Source organism: Hibiscus syriacus, unplaced genomic scaffold (assembly GCF_006381635.1).
Source record: "Hibiscus syriacus cultivar Baekdansim isolate YM2019G1 unplaced genomic scaffold, ASM638163v2 tig00110831_pilon, whole genome shotgun sequence".
NCBI lineage: Eukaryota > Viridiplantae > Streptophyta > Magnoliopsida > Malvales > Malvaceae > Hibiscus > Hibiscus syriacus.
The window spans coordinates 795,707-815,491 of NW_024062882.1; positions in this window are offsets into that span (position 1 = coordinate 795,707).

Genomic DNA, 19,785 nt, shown 5'->3' on the forward strand with positions numbered 1-19,785 from the left:
CCCTTAAGACTAGATGTGCTTGTGGACAAGGTCTATCGTAGGTGTCTGATAACAATTCAATGACAGGTTTTCTCCACTGACCTTATTGTCGAGAGTTCAATGTTATCTTCGGAATAGATTGGTTGACCGGGAATAAGGTGAGGTTAAAGTGTAAGACTAGGCAACTCAAGCTTAGACACGAGGATGGTACTAAAGTGGTGATGGCTAGTGGTGAGTTTCTTAGTACCTATAGGATCATTTTATCCTTAACTACTTAGAGATTAGTTAGTTAGGGATTCAAGGCATTTTTATCTCATGTGATAGACACTCGAGTTTTGAGCCCAAAGCTCGATGGCATCCGTTTTATGAGACATTTCCCCTCGATATTTCCAGAGGAGTTACATACCTTGTAAGATTCGCCCGAGAAGGATGGTGTCATTTGTTGATGAGGCTATGCATCGACTATCGCCAACTAAACAAATTAATGATCAAGAATCGATATTTGATTCAGAGGATTTCTTGTAATACTCAAAATTTTTAGTTAGTGACTTAAATGTAAGTTATAAAAGTTTAGTGGATAAAGTCTAAACTTTGTAAAAGTTTAGAAACCAAAAATGTAAATTTAAAAGTTATATATTGTAGCATGTAAATGAACAATTTGTTCTAAAAAATTTTTTTTATGGTAATCATATTTTTAGTACGATACTTATGTTAAAAGCTATAAAGTGAGAAAGTTCAGTATAGAAATCGAATAATCTGATACAACTAAACTTTAATGAAAATTTAAAGGATGATAGATAAGTGTTGGAAAAGTTTTTTTTCCATATTTTAAATTTGAGAAATTTAGTACAAAACAATGTAATTTTTCAGATTTAGCTGAACATTGGAAATTTAATAACAAAAAAGCAATTTTTTGAAAATTACATGCCCAAGGTAGAAAGTTAAAGTCGAATTAGTTTTTCTTTTACTATGGAATATTTTAATGGAAGATAATGTATTGTCATTTGGTAATTATCAAGTTTCATTAATGGCAATTTTGGGATTTCTCATTAATTGAATTCAAAATTCAATTATAATATTAAGCCAAGTGTATAAGAGGATAATTACAAGAATACTCAACACGTTTTTTTCATCTTCTCCATCTTAGGTCGTGAGCTCCATTGATGCAAGTTAAGGATTTTTTGTTTTGATTTTTAAGCTTACATGATTGACTTTTGGATTAAGCTATTAGATAGATAATTAATCTACATGAAATTCTCTATCATATGGTATAAATATTTCACGGTGAACATGCATATTTCATGAGATAAAAATTTGTGTTTATGGATTTTGAAGGATTACTGAAAGATTATTATATTTTTTATGTTGGAGATTAATTCCAAGTCATTTGTGATTATTAAAATGATATCTAAAGCCTTTTAGTTGATTCAACCATGTTAGGGTTTTAAGGAAAGATTGGATTTTGACACCCCTAATTCCGGGTTAGGAGTTTTGGGCTAAATCGATATAGTCCTTGGATTATTTCCCTAGCTTGTAGGAAGAATTGACCTGATTTGAGGTGGATTTGAGATTGAGTTAATCCCAATAGAGAGTAAAGAAAAGGATATTTTTAGTTTATAGCAAAAATCATAAGGACCAAGAGGGTAATTAGACCATGGTTCTAATATAAAGTTAAAATTATTTAATTGGATGTGATATCACGTCTGAAACACAAGGCTCATATTTTCTTCACCTTTGTCTTTTTCTCCCAAAATATGTCTTTCATCTTTTTCCTTTTCTTGTGAGAAACCACGCTAAATTAGGTAACTTTAGTTTATTCCCAACAGTTTATAGCAAGCTAAGGTAAGCAATAAACTACTCTCCTTTTAAGCTTCAATTCAAGCTCCCAAACACAAGGTTTGGCCATGGTTTACAAATGTGCTTTGACAGGTTTAAGGAGAAAGAAAATTCCAGCTTGGTTACAATAATTTCTAGCTTATGTAGTGCTTTTACAACCCTTTTTCACCATTAAAATCATCTAGTAATGCATTATTTGATATTTTTCTAGTGAGAGAGATTGGAGAAAGATCTAAGGCCAAGGGGAATGAGAATCTTACTTTGGGTTGAGATTTTAGCATCTCCAACAATCTAAACACACAAGTAACTCACAACTTATCTATACCATATATAGTTCATCTAGATGACATTTGGTAAGTAGCATATGCTTGAATCATTCATGGTAGATTGCATCGTTTGGGTGTTTTCAGCTTGTTTACATACGCATGATGACCTCTATTATCACATAAAGTATCTAAACATCATTGGGGACCTCAATGGGTGGGTATGGAAATATAGGATTTTTGTTCCAAAACAAAGTACCTAACAGTGACGAAATCAATACTATAAGAATAATATCGATATTGTTCTTCATTCAGGCATAAAATAGGTAGTTTTATAAGGGTAGTATCGATACTCATTCATTGAGTACCGGTACCAAGGTAGGAGTATCGATACTCCCCATAGGGGTATCGATACTGGGTATTTTTCAAAACATCGAACTAAAAGTTGGTATCAATACTTTGTAAAGTATCGATACGCAACACCATAATATCGATACTCATATGAGGGTGTTGATACTACCTTGATCTAAAAGCTAGGTCAGTAAGGGGTTATCGATACCAACAGGTGGGTATTGATACCAAAAGTTTAGCATTGATACTGAAGGGTCAGTATCAGTATCCACGAACATATTTTAATAAATAATACAAGAATTTAGGGATGAGACCCGAGGTACCCCAAATACACTCTAATAACAAAAAATAAGAGTTCAAGCAAGAACAAAAATTAATAATATAATAGAAAAAATAGTAACAATTAGATTTACATAAAACTAGCATTGTTTGATGCTCGGGAAATAGCCACGAAACTCGAGTTCTTTCTAGTAGAATACAACAAGCAATGGATTCAAGTCAGTGCCATACACTTTAGTGTCCAACTAGGCGTAGATGCCCCAAGACTCGACGTAATAAGTTGGCAAGTGTACATTTTCGATGTAGAATTTTGGATCTCAACCTAGGTGTACCCTAGGTTACATCGACAGTTCTAGAAGGGTGCACGAGCTTTGAGATAAAGAATCCCTAACCCGCACCATGATGCCAACCACATATTAGTAGTTTAGTAGTTGTATGCTTAGACCTGTGCCAATTTCCATTTCATTTAGTAAATACATATAATAGAGTATAATTTTTAGTAAGGCACTGAGCTCGTAGGCTCAGAGTTTGGAATGTCTTTCCGTATGCATGTTCTTAGGAGCAGTTCGTGGGGAGGTATCGTCACCAGATATTCTAGTGCAGTAGACCAGATTTTCAAAGACCTTCAGAGTACGTCTTGAGTTATCTTTAGAAGGTATGTATTATATATGAACCCTTATGTATGTTCAGTTATAACTCTGATTTGTATTTGTTACTGCATTATTTTGAGACACAATTTGGGAGCTCCCTATTGTTTTGTAAACCCATATTATTTTATTTTATTATTATTATTATGAATAATTTATTTTCAGTGATTATAAACATATTTAAAAGAAAATTTTTGGGTTACTATTTCAGTAGTCCCTTCTGAGATTTTAACCCATTAACATACGGGTCAAACTGGATTACAGTGTTATATTTAGTAGCATCAGAGCGCCCATCTTTAGTCGTTCATTGGACTCACCGGTTGGATTCAGTCAGTGTCTGTATATGTATATGCCTCTAGGGAGTCAAGAGAACTATAACAATTGGAATGACAATAATGACTCCCTTTCTCTTTCTAATTTTAGATAGAACCCATGACAGACGATTCAACCCATAGTCATAATGGAAGTGATGAGATACATGCCTTGCTAGTCTTAGATGCCAGTGACGAGTTTTTCCTAGATACCTCTCAACAAGAGGCCTCGGTAGATGCATGGGTTGAGGAGGCGACCTTTTTCAGGGACATCATCTCCAGACTTAAACAAATAGCTAGGTCTCTCCCTAGTTCTTTAGATGCACCACCTTTCACACCAGTACCTGCAACTCAGCTAGTGGCCATTCCTCATGAGTCCTCAGTAGAGTGAATCCACAGATATAATACCTTTGAGTTCTTTGGTTTTGAGGATGGCAACCCCATAGTAGTAGACTAGTGGCTTAAGGAGATGCTTCGTAACCTTAGATAATTTTATCTTACCCTAGCGGGTAACGTAGAGTGTGTCACCTCCTTAATTAAGGGTGACATAATAGATTGGTGGGAGACTTTTGAGATGGTGATTGATCTAGTGAGGATTTGTGGGAGACTTTTGAGATGGTGATTGATCTAGTGAGGTCGACTTGGGAGAAATTTCTCACCGAGTTTAGAGAGAATTACATTGGGTAGATCTACACCGATTACCTGATAGAGTAGTTTATACACTTGACTAATGGTGGTCGCTTATTGTTGGAATATGAGCACGAGTTCCTCAACATTAGCAAATATGCGATAAATTTGATAGCGAGTGAGGAGCGTTGCTACTATCGGTCCAAAGAGGGTCTTCATGATGACATATTAACCCACCTTATAGCTAAACCTCCCAAGGTCTTCGTTCAGTCAATTCACTAAGCAAAGACAGTTGAGAGGGCTTTGAAAAGATAAGTTAGACAATCAAGTGAGGCAACATGATCATTCGGGAGAGCCACTAAGCCAGGGAGACCTTCTCAAGCTTCATGGATCATTTCGCCAAAGACTGCCCAAGTGCTCAGGGTGCAGTATCAGCGGCGACTCAGCATGTAACACCATTAGTGCTGAGAGGCTGAGGTCTAACTAGAGGTGGTAGCGTTATGTCTGGACAATAGAGTCATGGGACTGCTAGATCAGTGACTGGTGTACAGTTAAGAGTGACTTCCAAACAATATCGGGTACGAGCTTGAGAGGAGGTCGACATGGTAGATGTAATATCATGTACCTTTACAGTATTTTCCTTACCAGTGACCACTTTGATTGACCCTGATTTCACCCACTCTTACATCTCCTTCGACCTAGTTTAAGAAATAGAAATCCAGCAGAGGACCTAGAGGTAGGTGTTCGAGTCTCAAGTCCCCTAGGTTTAGACATCCTTGTGGACAAAATCTTCAGGTGGTGACCAATAAGGATTCAGGATCAAACCTTCCTCGTATATTTGATGGAGTTTCCCTTCAGAAAGTTTGACATGGTCTTGTTCATTAAAAAAATGATGGCCAATGAGGTTGTACGTCGACTGTAGGATATGGAATAAGTTAACCATCAAGAACCTTACCCACTCCCTAGGATAGAAGACCTCTTCGACCAGCTGATATAAGCGTGCGTCTTTTCCATTATTGATCTATAGCTAGGCTACTATCAGCTAAAAGTCAAAGAAGCAGATGTGTCAAAGATAGCTTTTGAGATAAGGTACGACATTCTATTGTACTCCCGATCAGGAGCTTAATCAGCATCTGCATATCGTTCTTCAGGCTCTTAGAGATAGACAATTGTATTCTAAGTTTGAGAAGTGCAAGTTTTAGCTATCAGAAGTTTCCTTCTTCAGTTATTTCATGTTGACATAAGACATCAGGGTTGATCCCCAAAAGATTCAGGCCATAGTTTAGTTGGAGCCACCCAAGAATGTATTCAAAGAGCATAGTTTCCTTGGCTTGGTCGAGTATTATCATTGATTTGTTCATGGGTTTTCGATGATAACTGCCCACTCATTAAGATATTTTAGAAGGGAGTCCCTTTCGTTTGGGATGAGAAGTAATGACAGAGCTTTGAGTAGTTGAAGATCAATTTGAACCAAGCCCTAGTGTTAACCCAACCTGAGTCGGGTAAAGACTACTATTTTCAATTATGATTCATTAAGTGGATTTACATGTGTTTTGATGTAGAAGGATAAGTTTGTAACTTCCATATCCCATGAACGTAATTACCCTACTCATGACCTGGAGTTAGCCGCAGTGGTGTTTGATTTAAATATTTGGTGACACTAATGCTTTGGTGACAAGTGTCATACCTTCACTGACCACAAAAGCCTTAAGTATCTTCTTACTCAAAAGGATTTAAACCTCATACAGTATACTTGCGTCGAATTACTTAAGGATTATGACTGTGTTATAGACTATCTTCTAGTAAAGGCTAATATTGTAGCAGATGCCTTGAGTAAGAAGTTGATTTCAGAGTTACAGGCCCTTCTAGCACGATTGAGTTTATCCAACAATGGTGGTTTGTTAATCGAGTTATGAATTGAACCAGAATTGGTAGGTAAAACCAAGAGACTGTAGGGTTCGGATGATCTGTTGAGAACTCAGATTGAACAAGTTTGTCAGGGTGAGGCCTTAGGTTTTGAGCTTCATGTTCAAGATGTGTTATACTTTAAGGGTTTGTTGTGTGCACCCGCAGATGCTTATTTATGCAATAAGATTTTCCATGAATCACACTATAGTCAACTCTCAATATTCCTAGGCATTAACAAGATGTACCAAGAGCTTCATCGATTGTTTTATCGGTCGGGTATGAAAAAGGAAGTCTTAAAGTTTGTGGCTAAGTGTCTAGTGTACCAACAGGTGAAAGTGGAACACCAGGTTCCATCAGGTTTGCTTCAGTCCATTTAGATTCCTCATTGAAAATGGGATAGGGTAACCATGGACTTTATGACTACCTAACCAAATTAACTCACTTCCTCCCCTTCATAATGGTTTATACCTCAGGGAGGTTTGCTCAATTATACATCATCAAGATAGTAAAGTTACACGGTATACTGACTTCCATAATCTCAGACAAGGATTGACCTCTCATTTTCCATCCTCATATGGATAACCAGTCAGAGTGAGTTATCCAGATTCTTGAGGACATGCTCAGGTGCACTATCATTGATCTAGAGGGTAGTTGGGAGGACCACTTGCCATTAGTAGAGGCTTCTTACAGTAATAGTTTTCAGTCAAACATTCAGTTGGCTTCATATGAGGCCTTATATTGGCACAAGTGTAAGACTATGCTATGTTGAAAAGATCTCAATGAGGGTAAGATAGTGGGCCCATACTTGATCTGAGAGAAAGATAAGAATGTTTGACTGATCCATAGCCGACTAAAGAAAGCTTCAGACAGACAGAGGTCTTATGCGGATTTGAAGTGTAAGGATATCGAGTTTGCCGTTGGGGACTATGTGTTTCTCAAGGTTTCCCCTTGGAAGAAAGTACATCGCTTTGGGCATAAATGATAGCTGACTCCTCATTTCAAAGAACCTTATGATATACTTGAGAGAGTTAGGCCAGTGACTAATAGGTTAGCCTTACCACCAGAGTTAGAATGCATCTATAATGTGGTTCTATGTGTCCATGCTCAGGAGATACCATTCATATCTTTTTCACGTCATACCCCTAGAACATATTGAGGTCAGCTCAGACCTATATAGAGGATCTAGTTAAAAACCTAGTAAAGGATGTCAAGGAGTTAAGGAACAAGAAGATTTCTTTCGTTAAAGTGTTGTGGAGGAACCATGACGTAGATGAAGCAACTTGAGGGACTAAGGAGTACATGTAGCTTCAGTGTCCTCATCTCTTTTACCCAGGTAAATTTTGAGGATGAAATTCTAACTATGAGGGGAAATTGTAACGCCCCGGATCTCGGGTTAGGAGTTTTGGGTTAACCCAACATAGGCCTTGCATTAATTCCCAAACTTTTAGGAAACTTTGATCATATTTAAGGTGAATTTGGGATTGAGTTAAGAACAATAGAGAGTAAAAAGATAATTTTTAGTTTGCAACCAAAATCAGAGGGACCAAGAAGGTAATTAGACCATGGTTCATATGTAAACTAAAATTATTTAATTGAAGGTGATATCACGTCTGAAACTCAAGCATCATTTTCTTCACCTTTTTCTTCTTCTCCCAAACTCTCTCTTTCATCTTCTTAGCAAGCCAAGCTAAAGAAGAGAACTTTAGTTTATTCCCAGCACTTTTTAGCAAGCCAAATTAAGTATAAAATTACTCTCATTTTAAGCTTCAATTCAAGCTCTCAAACACAAGGTTTGAACATAGTTTACAAATAAGTTTTGTGGTTTTCAAGGAGCATGAAAGTTCCAGCACGGTTATAGTGATTTATAGCCTTATGGAGTGCTTTTAAAACACTTATTAACCATTAAATCAACTAGTAATGCATCATTTAATTTTTGTCATGTGAGAGAGATTAGAGAAACCTCAAAGGCCAAAGAGAAGAAGAAACTTACTTTGGGTTGATGTTTGAGCACCCCAACATTCTAAAAACTCAGGTAACTCGTTATTAACTCATCTATATCGTATGTAGTTTATCTATGTGAGATTTGGTAAGTAGCATAAAAATGAAGCATTAATGGTAGATTGCATTATTTGAGTGTTTTCAACATGTTTACATACCCATTATGACCTGTATTATCACGTAAAACATCTAAACATTAGTTGGGGACCTCAATGGAGAATTTGGGTATATAATGATAGGATTTTTGTGCCAAAGCAGAGCACTCAGTAACGAGGGTATCGATACTATAAGAATATTATTAATATTGTTCTTCAGTTAGGCATAAATTAGGTAGTTTTATAAGGGTAGTATCGATGCTCATTCATTGAGTATCGATACTAGGGATTGAGTATTAATACTTCTCATAGGGGTATCGATACTAGGTATTTTTCAAAATATCAAACATAAATATGGTATCGATACCCCATCACCTTAGTATTGATACTCATATGATGGTATCAATACTTCCCTGATTCAAAAGCCACGTAAGCTACGGGTATCGATACCAATAGGTGGGTATCGATACCAAAGGTTTAGTATCAATACTGAAGTGTCAGTATCAATAGCCATGTACATATTTGGATAATAATCCAAGGATTTAGGTATAAGACCTGAGGTACCCCAAATACACTCTAATAACAATAAATAAGACTTCAAGAGAGAAAAAAAGTAATAATAGAACAGTAGAAACAATAACAACTATGTTGACATAAGACTAGCCTTGTTTGATGCTCGGGAAACAACCAGGACACCCAAGTTCCTTCTAGCAGAATATGATAATCAGTGGATCCAAGTCAGTGTCATGCACTTTAGTGGCCAACTGTACGTAGATGTCTTAAGACTCAATGGAGTAAGTTGACCGATGTACGCTTCTGATGCAAAATTCTGGATCTCACTCTAGGTGTACCTAAGGGTACATCGATAGTGCTATAGGGGTGCACGAGCTTCGAGATGCATAATCCCTCAGCCACACCATGATGCCAACCATAAATTAGTAGTTCAGTAGTTGTATGCTCAGACATGTACCACTTTCCATTTCATTTACTAAATGAATATAATATAATATAATAGTTTTTAGTGAGGCACTAGCTTGTAGGCTTAGTGTTCGTAATGTATTTCCGTGTGTAGGTTTTTAGGGGCATTTTGTGGGGTGTTATCATCACCATATATACTAGTGCAACATACTAGCTTTTCAAAGACCTTCAAAGTGCATCTTGAGTCATCTTTAAATGGCATTTACTCTATATGGACCCTTATGTATATTCAGTTATAACTCCGATTTGTATTTGATATTGTATTATTTTGAGATATAAGTTGGGATCTCCCCATCATTTTGTAAACTTAGTTTATATTTTTTTATTTTTATTACAATGGATGGTTTCTTTTCAGTTATTATAAATATTTATAAAAAAAAATTAGGTTACTATTTCAGTAGTCCCGTGTGAAATTATAATGCATGGACCTTCGGGTCATACTAGATTAGGATGTTGCAGTGATAAATAAGAATAATATGATTTTTTTTACAAAAACGTTGAATTCATGCTTGAAATTGTAGAAAAAGTATACCCTAGAGAATATAAAGCATTCGGCCATACGGGAAATTTGTGGGGAGTATTGAGAAATTTCCTATGGTCTAGAATTGATAGTAGAAGTGTTCCATTTGTTTTGGAGATCAATTTGGAAGCTTGAAATTATAAAGGGTTATTTAGTAAGCTTAGAGAATTGTGGGACATTATTGTAGAAATGGGAAAATTGAGGTGTTCAATGTTAATTTTTAATATTGAAATGATATAATTTTAAGTAAGAAAGTTGATTGGAATCGACTTATAAATTTGGTAAATTTTCATGGTGGAATTCGTAAAGTCCTATAAATTAGGGGACTTGTTTGTAAGTTTGAAAATGTGTTAGAATTATCTTGAAAAAGAAATTATAATGCTGGAAATTTTAGTAAATGACTGATTTTTGAGTTTAAATATTAAGTTGGGATAAAATTGCAAGCATATAAAGGTGGGTAATTGAATTCGAAAAGTCTAAGAAAATTTAGGATAAAATTGTAAGTTTTTGAATGTTAAAGTATTTATTTGAGTATTATTAAGGTGCTGGAAATTTTAGTAACTAATGTGCAAGGATCATGATGATGAAGGATCATTATGAATTTCATGGAAAAGTTAAGATGAATTGTAGAAATAATTTTTAATTAGTAGCTTGATTGTGCAATTGACAAACGTTGAAGGGTTGGTGATGGAAATAAATATTTATGGAATTGAATGAACATTTTTAAGAAGTTTGAAATTTTGATGGAAAATATTATTTAATTTTATATCGATTATAATATCAATTTTATTTCTATCGAATTTTATATTTAATCTTAGCTTATGTTAGTTCGATACTAACATATAGTTTGAATATTTTATGTTATTATATGTCATCATTAGACCATGATAAATCTATTGATTCAAGTAGCTCGAAAGGGAAGGAAAAAGTGAGGGATTGAGAAGATTATCGTCGAGAAGGTTCAATAGTGAGGCAAAGATGACTGCATATTTAATTTTTATTTATGTTTCGAACGAATATTAGCTTGCGATGAGCCAGTGACGGAGTTACTATGGTAAGAAGTGACTCCTAAATAAAATGTAATTTGTGTTTCATTAATATATATTCATTTGGTAAGCGAATAGAATTCTGGAATAAAATAAGGATGCTAATTAAGGAAAGTTGCCTAGAAATTATGATTCAAACAATAATTTTAGAAAATCACTATAAATTATGCAGCAGTGATTAGAGGATGATCTTTATACTGTTGGATTTTTATATCAGTCTAGTTTTGTTTAAAATATAAAACTACTAATTTCAAGGAGTATACAAAAATATATGAAATTTTAATCGAGGATAGGTGAGAAAACAGGATAGCAGATGCTGCTCAAAATAGTTTTTGTAAGTCAGATTTGAAAATTCACTATAAATTGTAGAAATTGAATTAGAAGAAGAGCCTTTTATTGTTAGATTCGTATTTGAGTCTAGTTTTCAGTAGTATAAATGAAATAATTTTTAAGTATGTAGATTATTACAGAATAATATTACTTTGAAGGTAGTGCAAACTGCCAAAGTATGCAATTTCGATAAATTATGTAGTTGAAGCAATTGAAAGCAAAAGATTAAATCTAAAGTTTAGTGAGGCTTATATTTTGACTTAAAAAAAGTGTGAAAGTGAGTACAATATATTTATTTAATTATTACGATCGATGACGACTTACGATAAGTCAACCTCATATTATTTTCAAGTATGATTTATGATTTTAATTGTGGATTATTTTGATAATATTTTCATCAAGTTTTATGAATAATTTAGAGTATGAATGTCCCAATTACAATTTTTATGATGATGAATATTAAATCTTTACAATTTTTAAGACGTTGAATAATAAATGATTATACTATAATGTATAAGCCCATTGTATGTTGCATCGAGAGTCGTTGGTACATTTGGCATGCCCTTAAGTTCAATAAATTCAAGTTAAGATATGGTACACTTGTGTACATTATGTATTGCACCGTTGATGCATATGTTATGATTTGCAGTTGGATTGCATTTTATGATGATTATTACGATTGGCATCGGGAAGTGCCCCGTGCGCACTTTATGTTCAACTCACATACCTTGTATTCGATTACATATACATTGGGGTTATAAAGGTATATATGAAAGTTATGAAAAGTATATGAAAGAAAAAATATGAAAATAAAATGAAAGTTCTGAAATATGTTCGAATGAAAATAATATGATTTGTTTATGACATTTGATGTTGATTTACACGATTTTTAATAAAATCATGAGATGATGTTTTTTGGGTTTTCAAGAGGAAAACAACTTGAATAATTCAGTTTGAAAGTTTAATGCTTGTATTTAAATTACAATTTTATGTTATAATATTTTATGAAATTTATGTCTTATATCACTTTAGCTATGTTATTACCTCACTATGTTTTACTAGCGCATGATGAATTTTATGCATAGGTTAAGATAAAGAAAGGAACATGAAGTGAGAAGGCTCTTGAGCATAATTTCAAAAAATCATTCCTAAATCAGTATCAGTAAGACACCTTATCTTTGACTTATTTGTAACATGTATATTATATCTGCACGTTACTTTATTGGATCTTTTTCTAAATGGTTTGGAATAGTAAATTACGATCATTTTATCTTGGTTAGTCTAGTTATGTCTGTATTTATGAATGAATAGTTTATATATAATTATGTGAGAACTGGTTTCACTAATCTACCTAATTATTGCCTAAAATTTTATTCATTTTGAATGTTCAAAAATTATTTTATGATTAAACACAATTAATGAAATGGTTTTAAAGTTGATAAAGAAATGTTTTAAAATGAAACAAATTTTAAGTGTTTATGATCAGTAAATGTATGTAATGTTAATGTAATATCTTTAACTTATATTTTGAGACGCATAAGGGCTATGTGTGTTACATTGATGATTTGTTGGATCAGCTTAGAGGGGCCATACTGTTCTCCAAGATAGACTTGATGTTGGTTTACTACCAGTTTAATATCAAAGATGAAGGTGTGGCCAAGACGTCGTTAGAACTAGATATGGTCACTATGAATTTCTAGTGATGCTATTTGCACTTACTAATGCAGTAAAAACTTTTATGGACTTGATGAATCGAGTGTTCCACCCTTATTTAGACCAACTTTTTGAGTTATTCATCGAAGAATCTTATTTTACCCCATTCAGAGGAGGATCACAACCGCGACTTTCGATTTGTGCTCCAAACGCTTAAGGAACATTAGTTGTATGTAAAGTTCAACAGATGTGAGTTTTAGTTGTCTAAATTGTCCTTTTTGGGCCATGTGGTAACCATAAAGGGTATTCGAGTAGATCCCCAAAAGATTAAAGTCGTGTTAGAGAGGTAGCCACCAAAGAACGTATCTGAAGTATGTAATTTCCTTGGACTAGTCGAGTATTAATGTCGCTTCATGAAAGGATTCTTTATTATTGTTGCTCCTATGTCCAATCTCCTTCGAAAAGATGAGCATTTCTTTTGGAATGAAAACATCAACATAGTTTTGATAAGTTGAAGGAGATTCTTAGGAACCAGTCCCTAACGCAACTCGAGCCCAGAAAGAAATACATTGTGTTTAGTGACGCTTCATTGAATAGACTAGGGTGTGTTATTATACAATATGAAAAGATATGGTATACACTTTGCGATAGCTTAAACCACATGAATGTAACTATCCCACCCATGACTTAGAGTTGGCCGCAATAGTCTTTGCTTTGAAAATTTGGAGGCATTACCTCTTTAGGGAAAAATGCTATATTTTCACCAACCACAAGATTCGTAAGTATCTATTTACAAAGAAAGAGTGAATCTAAAATAACTTCGATGGGTAGAGTTACTCAATGATTATGATCGCATCATAAACTATCACCTGGGAAAAGCTAACGTGGTCACTAATGCTTTGAGTCACAAGTTAATGTCTAACCTTCGATTGTTGTTAGCTAGGATGAGCTTAACCTTATATGGAGAATTAGTAGCAAAACTGCAAGTTGAGACTAAATTAGTTAAGGAGGTAAAGGATTTACAAGCACCAGATAAGCATTTGATGGCTAGGGCAAAGCGAGTTCGTCCAGAGGAGCTGCCAGAATTTGAGTTGAGAGATGGGGATGTGTTGTATTTTGAAACTGACTTTGTGTGTTGGCTAATTCAGAGATGAGGGCAAGGATCCTTGGTAGTGTCCATTGCGTTCCATTTATCATGCACCCTAGAAATGACAAGATGTACCAAGAGCTTCGACAACTACATTGGGGGTCAATATAAAGAGAGAGGTATATGAGTTCGTATCCAAATTCTTAGTTTGTTAGCGAGTTAAGGTGGAACATCATGTCCCTCTGGTTTACTATAGTCGATTCAAATACCTCAGTGGAAATGGGATAGGGTGATGATGGACTTCGTTATTGGGTTCATAAATAATCGTTAAAAGTATGATGCCGTTTGGATAGTAGTAGATCGATTACCTAAGTCCACCCATTTTCTACCTGTACAAACGAACTTCACTTTGAAAAGTTAGCTTAACTCTACGTAAGGGAGATTGTGAGACTTCATGGGGTACCTACATCAACCATTTTTGATAAAGACATGCGGTTCACTTTGAGATTTTGAAGGGCGTTGCATAAGGCTTTGGGTACTCAATTACATTTTAGCATTGTTTTTCACCCATAGACAGATGAACAATCAGAGAGGGTGATTCACATTCTCGAGGATATGTTATGATGTTACGTCATTGATCTTGCGGGCAGTTGGAAGGATCACCTTCTATTGGTAGAGTTCGCTTACAAAAATACCTACCAAACCAATATTTAAGTGGTGCCTTACGAAGTGCTGTATGGACGAAAGCGTATGAATACTTTGTGTTAGACCGATGTTTGTGAAAAGAAGTTGGTTGATTTGGAAGTTGGTTCAAGAGGCAAAAAATAAGGTATGATTGATTCAAGGTAAACTAAAGGAAGCTTTTGATATAAAGAGTTATTATGTGGATCTATAGCGGAAGGACAACAAGTTCGGTGTAGGTGACAAGGTATTTCTTAAAGTGTCACCTTGGAGAAAGGTTTTTCGATTTTTCCAAAAAGGAAAATTAACCCCGTGCTTCATTGGACCTTACTAGATTCTTGATAGAGTTGATCTTTTAGCTTACCGTCTAGCCTTACCATCTAAGAATGAGTGCATTCATAATGTGTCTCGTGTGTCCATACTTCAGAGGTACCGATCAGACCCGTCATATGTGATTCTGTTGGAGTAGATTGATGTAGACCTAGACATGTCCTACATTGAGGAACCATTAGATATTTTGTCCCAGAAGTCGAGGAGCTACGAACAAGGTGATTGTACTAGTTAAGGTTCTATAGAGGAATCCCTGAGTGGAGGAAGCAACTTGGGAAATAAAAGAAGCTATGCAACTATAGTACCCACACATGTTGTAAGTAGGTAAATTTTAAGGACAAAATTCTTTTTTAGGAGGGGAGAGTTGTAACATACCGAAATCTAGGTTAGTAGTTTTGGTATTGTTATTGGGCTTAAAGTGCTCATATAAGATTTACTTAAATTCATTGGGCCAAAGGGGAAGTGAATTGGGCTCAAAGAAGATCCCATAAGATGTTAAAAATGGTATTTTGAATTTGGGTTACAGTGAGGAGTACCAAGAGTGTAGTTTTCCCATGTTTTGAATCAAAAGTTCATTCCCCTTAATTGTGCTTGCGTCACTCACATTGGGAAAGGGCTCTCCTTTGTCATCTTCTTCATCTCTTCTTTCTTCTCTTTTTCCTCTCCAATATTCCCTAAAGGTGAGAACTTTGTTATTCAGCAAGTCTAGTATGAATTATAAAGGTAAGAAGTGTAATCTACATCTTTAGAGCTTCATTTCTAGCCCAAAATCTTAAGGCTTGGCCTTCATGGCCAAATTATAGATTTTAGATAGATTATTGTTTTAGGGCTTAAGTGTGACCCTAAAATGTTTCTAAGTTTTTAGAAACATGTTTCTAATCACTTAGAGCTTTAAAACGATATTGTAATCCCTTTGTTTGCTTTAGTTAGTGAACTATTTAGAGAGTGCTCAAAGGCTAAGAACAAGGACAAATTAGTGCATGGATAGTCTTTGGAGCATTCTTCAATCAACTAGAATTAAGGTAACATAAATAATTTCCCTTTACCACATGTAGGTCATGAAACCATGTTTTCTTACTTGTTGTCTTCATGGGTGCAAAATGGTTCTTGGTGGGTTTTAATGGTATCATGTATATTTGTTGTTTTTGTTGTGTTACTATAACTCATTATGATGCTAATAAACCCATAAGACTTAACAAATATTAGGTAGCATTAAAGGGGGTTTTGAAGGACTCTAGAAAGTTACTTTCGACCTAAACAGGGCATTTTCGAGCAGGGTATCAGTACTCAAAGAAAAATATTGATACTTCCCTTTGTATAGGGTAAAAACAGGACAATTTATGAAGAAAATATCGATACTCCTTCAAGGGGTATCGATACTCAAGGTTCAGTATCGATACTCGAAAGGTGGAATCGGTACTTGTGACAATTTGAGGATTCCAGAATGTAATTTTGGTATCGATAATCATTGGAGTATCGATACTAGGAGAGGAGTATCTATACTCTCAATCGGGTATCAATACTAGAAATTAATTTGAAACAACAAAGCTGAATTTGGTATCCATACTTGGGGTAATATCTATACCATAAGACCAGTATCGATAGTGATAGGCCCAATATCAACACTAATATCTTATTTTGGGTAAAACAATTTGCTAAGTTTATAAGCTTGGAAAGACAGTTATGAGGGCATCACTGCTTCTTAATTAAGACTCCAAGTGAGAATATTATCCAAAACCATAGAGAGCAACAACATTAATTTATGTAGCATAAAACTAGATTCTGTTTGACACTTGAAAAACAATAAGGACACCTTAGCTACTGGAGTGTATGCTTGTACTACTCGAATATGTAAGTATATATATTTGGATTCTCTTCCCCAATGCTATGACAATATTGTATAAGTGCGAATTCACTTTTGCACCAGGCTGAGGCACTTTAGTATTAGTGTTAAGGCATTTCCATAATTAAGTAGCAAGCCCATACCATGCTTTCATATGATGTATCTACATAATATTATGGTATAATATATGCTTGATGAATTTCATTGTTGCATGATTTAACTTGCTAAGAATTTTTAGTTAATGAATGCATGTAGTATAGTGGATTCAGCAGCCAATCAGATATCAGCAGTTGTAGAGTATGTTTTGATTATCATAGTGGGCATGCATTTCATAGTGAGTCATAACTCTTGGATTATTTGTATTTTCAGATTTATTTTGGAAGCTCCCCGATTTTGTAAACTTAACTAACTCTATATTATTTTGTTTTATGCGATGAATTATGATTTGAAAAAAGAAATGCTTTAAGAAAAATTTGGGTTAACCACTTTGGTGGTCTGTGTAACACTTAAACCCATCGGGTTTCAATTAAATCAGATTTGGATGTTACAAATTTACATAAGTATTAATTATTTGCATATAATAAATTTATATGAATAAATAACCATGCTACTTCATTTAAAGCCTGTACTTCATTTAAAGAATTTAGTTCATTCAAAGCATGTACTTCTTTAAGTAAATTACTTCATTTAAGTTTACTGGACCATTTGATAAAGCTAGTTCACTAATTAAACTAGTTTATTCATTTAAACTGGGACATTAATTAAACTAGCTCTTTTAAAGTTTTCGTGACTTTTTTATTTATTTTTTATTTAAGCTTGAACTTGGACACCATTGTGTCTAGGTACACTATCGGTTATGGATATGCTTGAACCAAGGAGAAACTTTTTAAATTCTATAAGGGAGACAATCATTCAATTTATTCCATATCATCTTCTTTAACATCCTTTGGGAGACCATTTGAATTCTACAATGAGATATATATTGAAGGCTTTCTTCATTCTTACTGTTAAGGCATTCAATAAGGATAATTATATGAAGATTGGCAATGAATATCAAAGGTCACTCTCCTTCGGATGCATAGGATGCCTACACAAATTCAAAGGAGTCCACATTCATCCTACACTACTTCTCAAGAAAGAAAGCCATGGAAGTGTAAGAGTCTTTTCCCTTTGGATGCATATGAGTCTCAATTCAGCCTAGAAAATGTTCAAAGTCATACTAGGCATCCTGGACTATTCAACTACTAAGAAGAGAAGAGATAATGCATTCATGATTATTCATCACCATTAAGATGAATAATTCATTCCCTTTGTGTGACTCTTCTTTTTCAGCCTATAAACACTATAAATAAGCACAATCCTTTCATTGTAAACACAACATTGTTATATATAAAACTTCTTTGTGGGTACTTTCTTTGTAGTTCTCTAAGAACTTTATCGGCTTTTCTTGTTCCTATTAAATCTATTTCGTTTGTTTATAACATTGGCTCCTAGTTCCTTATATCTAGAGGGCCATGTTCCATCCTTTACCTCTTCTATCCAATCCATAATATTATATTTTTGGTTCTTAGTTCTATATAACTAGTGGGTCACACTCCATGCTCTTTCATTCCTATATCTCCATACAAATTTCACCGTTACCTTTATCATTCTACCATTTAATATAAACTACAACTTCCATCACTCTTCCTTACTTCATTATAAACGCAAAAATATTCCTTTCAACAATCCATTATAACTATAAACATTTTCTTCAATTCTTATCATCTTTTTATGTTCATTTTAGAGTTCAAGCATTGCAATTTCCATCATTTACTAGAATCACGATTTGGTAAGCATCACATATCATTCAGTGACATCACAGATGGATTCATATTAGTTTAGTACCTAAGCTATCACTTTTGGTCCGTTTTAATACCTAACTTTCAACCTTTTCAAAACTTAATTTTAAATTATGGACAGGGTACTAAAAACAAACAAATACTAAAGTTTTCAATGACGAGATACTGAAATGAAACAAAAATTAAACTATAGGTATGATTTTGAAAAAAATTAAAAGTTTAAATACTAAAACAAATTAAAATTGCTAGTTTATGTACTAAATAAATAATTTACCCTAACTTAATATTGGAGTTCACATGAAAATAACCTTTGATTAAAAAAAACAAAAATGAACATATATTATCTATATATATTTTCATTGCTACATGACAATAAAACAATAAAATATAGTGTAAACTACACATTTAGTATCCAAGCTATCAATTTTGGTCCATTTTAGTACCTCAACTTTCAATTTTTTCAAAATCATACATAACATTTTGTTTCATTTTAGTAGCTTGCCCTTAAGTTTTAACAATAGATCTGATGTTATATTTTTTTAATTTTTACTTTAAAATTATTGCCTATATAATTATTTATTAATTTTATTCAACTAATAAAGCCACCTTATTATAAATAATACCAAGAATAAACTCCCAAAGAGAAACAATCCAAGATTTGAAGTTGGGTCTCCTGGGAAACAAATAAGCTCAACCATCTAGGCTAAGGTAGACCATTGGCTCTAAATGCCAAATATATATTTAACTTATACTAAACTAGAAAATTAAATGAAAAAAAAATCTTATATTTATGATTCGAACATAGGGTATCTCAAAAAAATTCAAGAATTCAATATAATACCCTGAGCCCGATTAGCCCTAAAGTGTCACATTGGGCTAGTAAGGAAACCCTAATTTTCAAAAACTATTCATTTTCTTTTCAAACATGCCAGATGGAATCATAATTAAAAAAGAAATAACCTTTATAAAAAATTTATAAACACGAAGCTGCTTGACGCTTAATTTAAAATGAAAATAATACAAACTGTGAGTTTAACAATTGAATACATTAGTAAGGTTCTATGAATACATATGCTCACTAAAGCTACAATACAATTCTCTGCCGGAGATGCTGGAAGTTGTGCTACAATGATGCTCGATGAACTACCCAAGCTACTAACGTGCTAACGAAAAACATCCGAA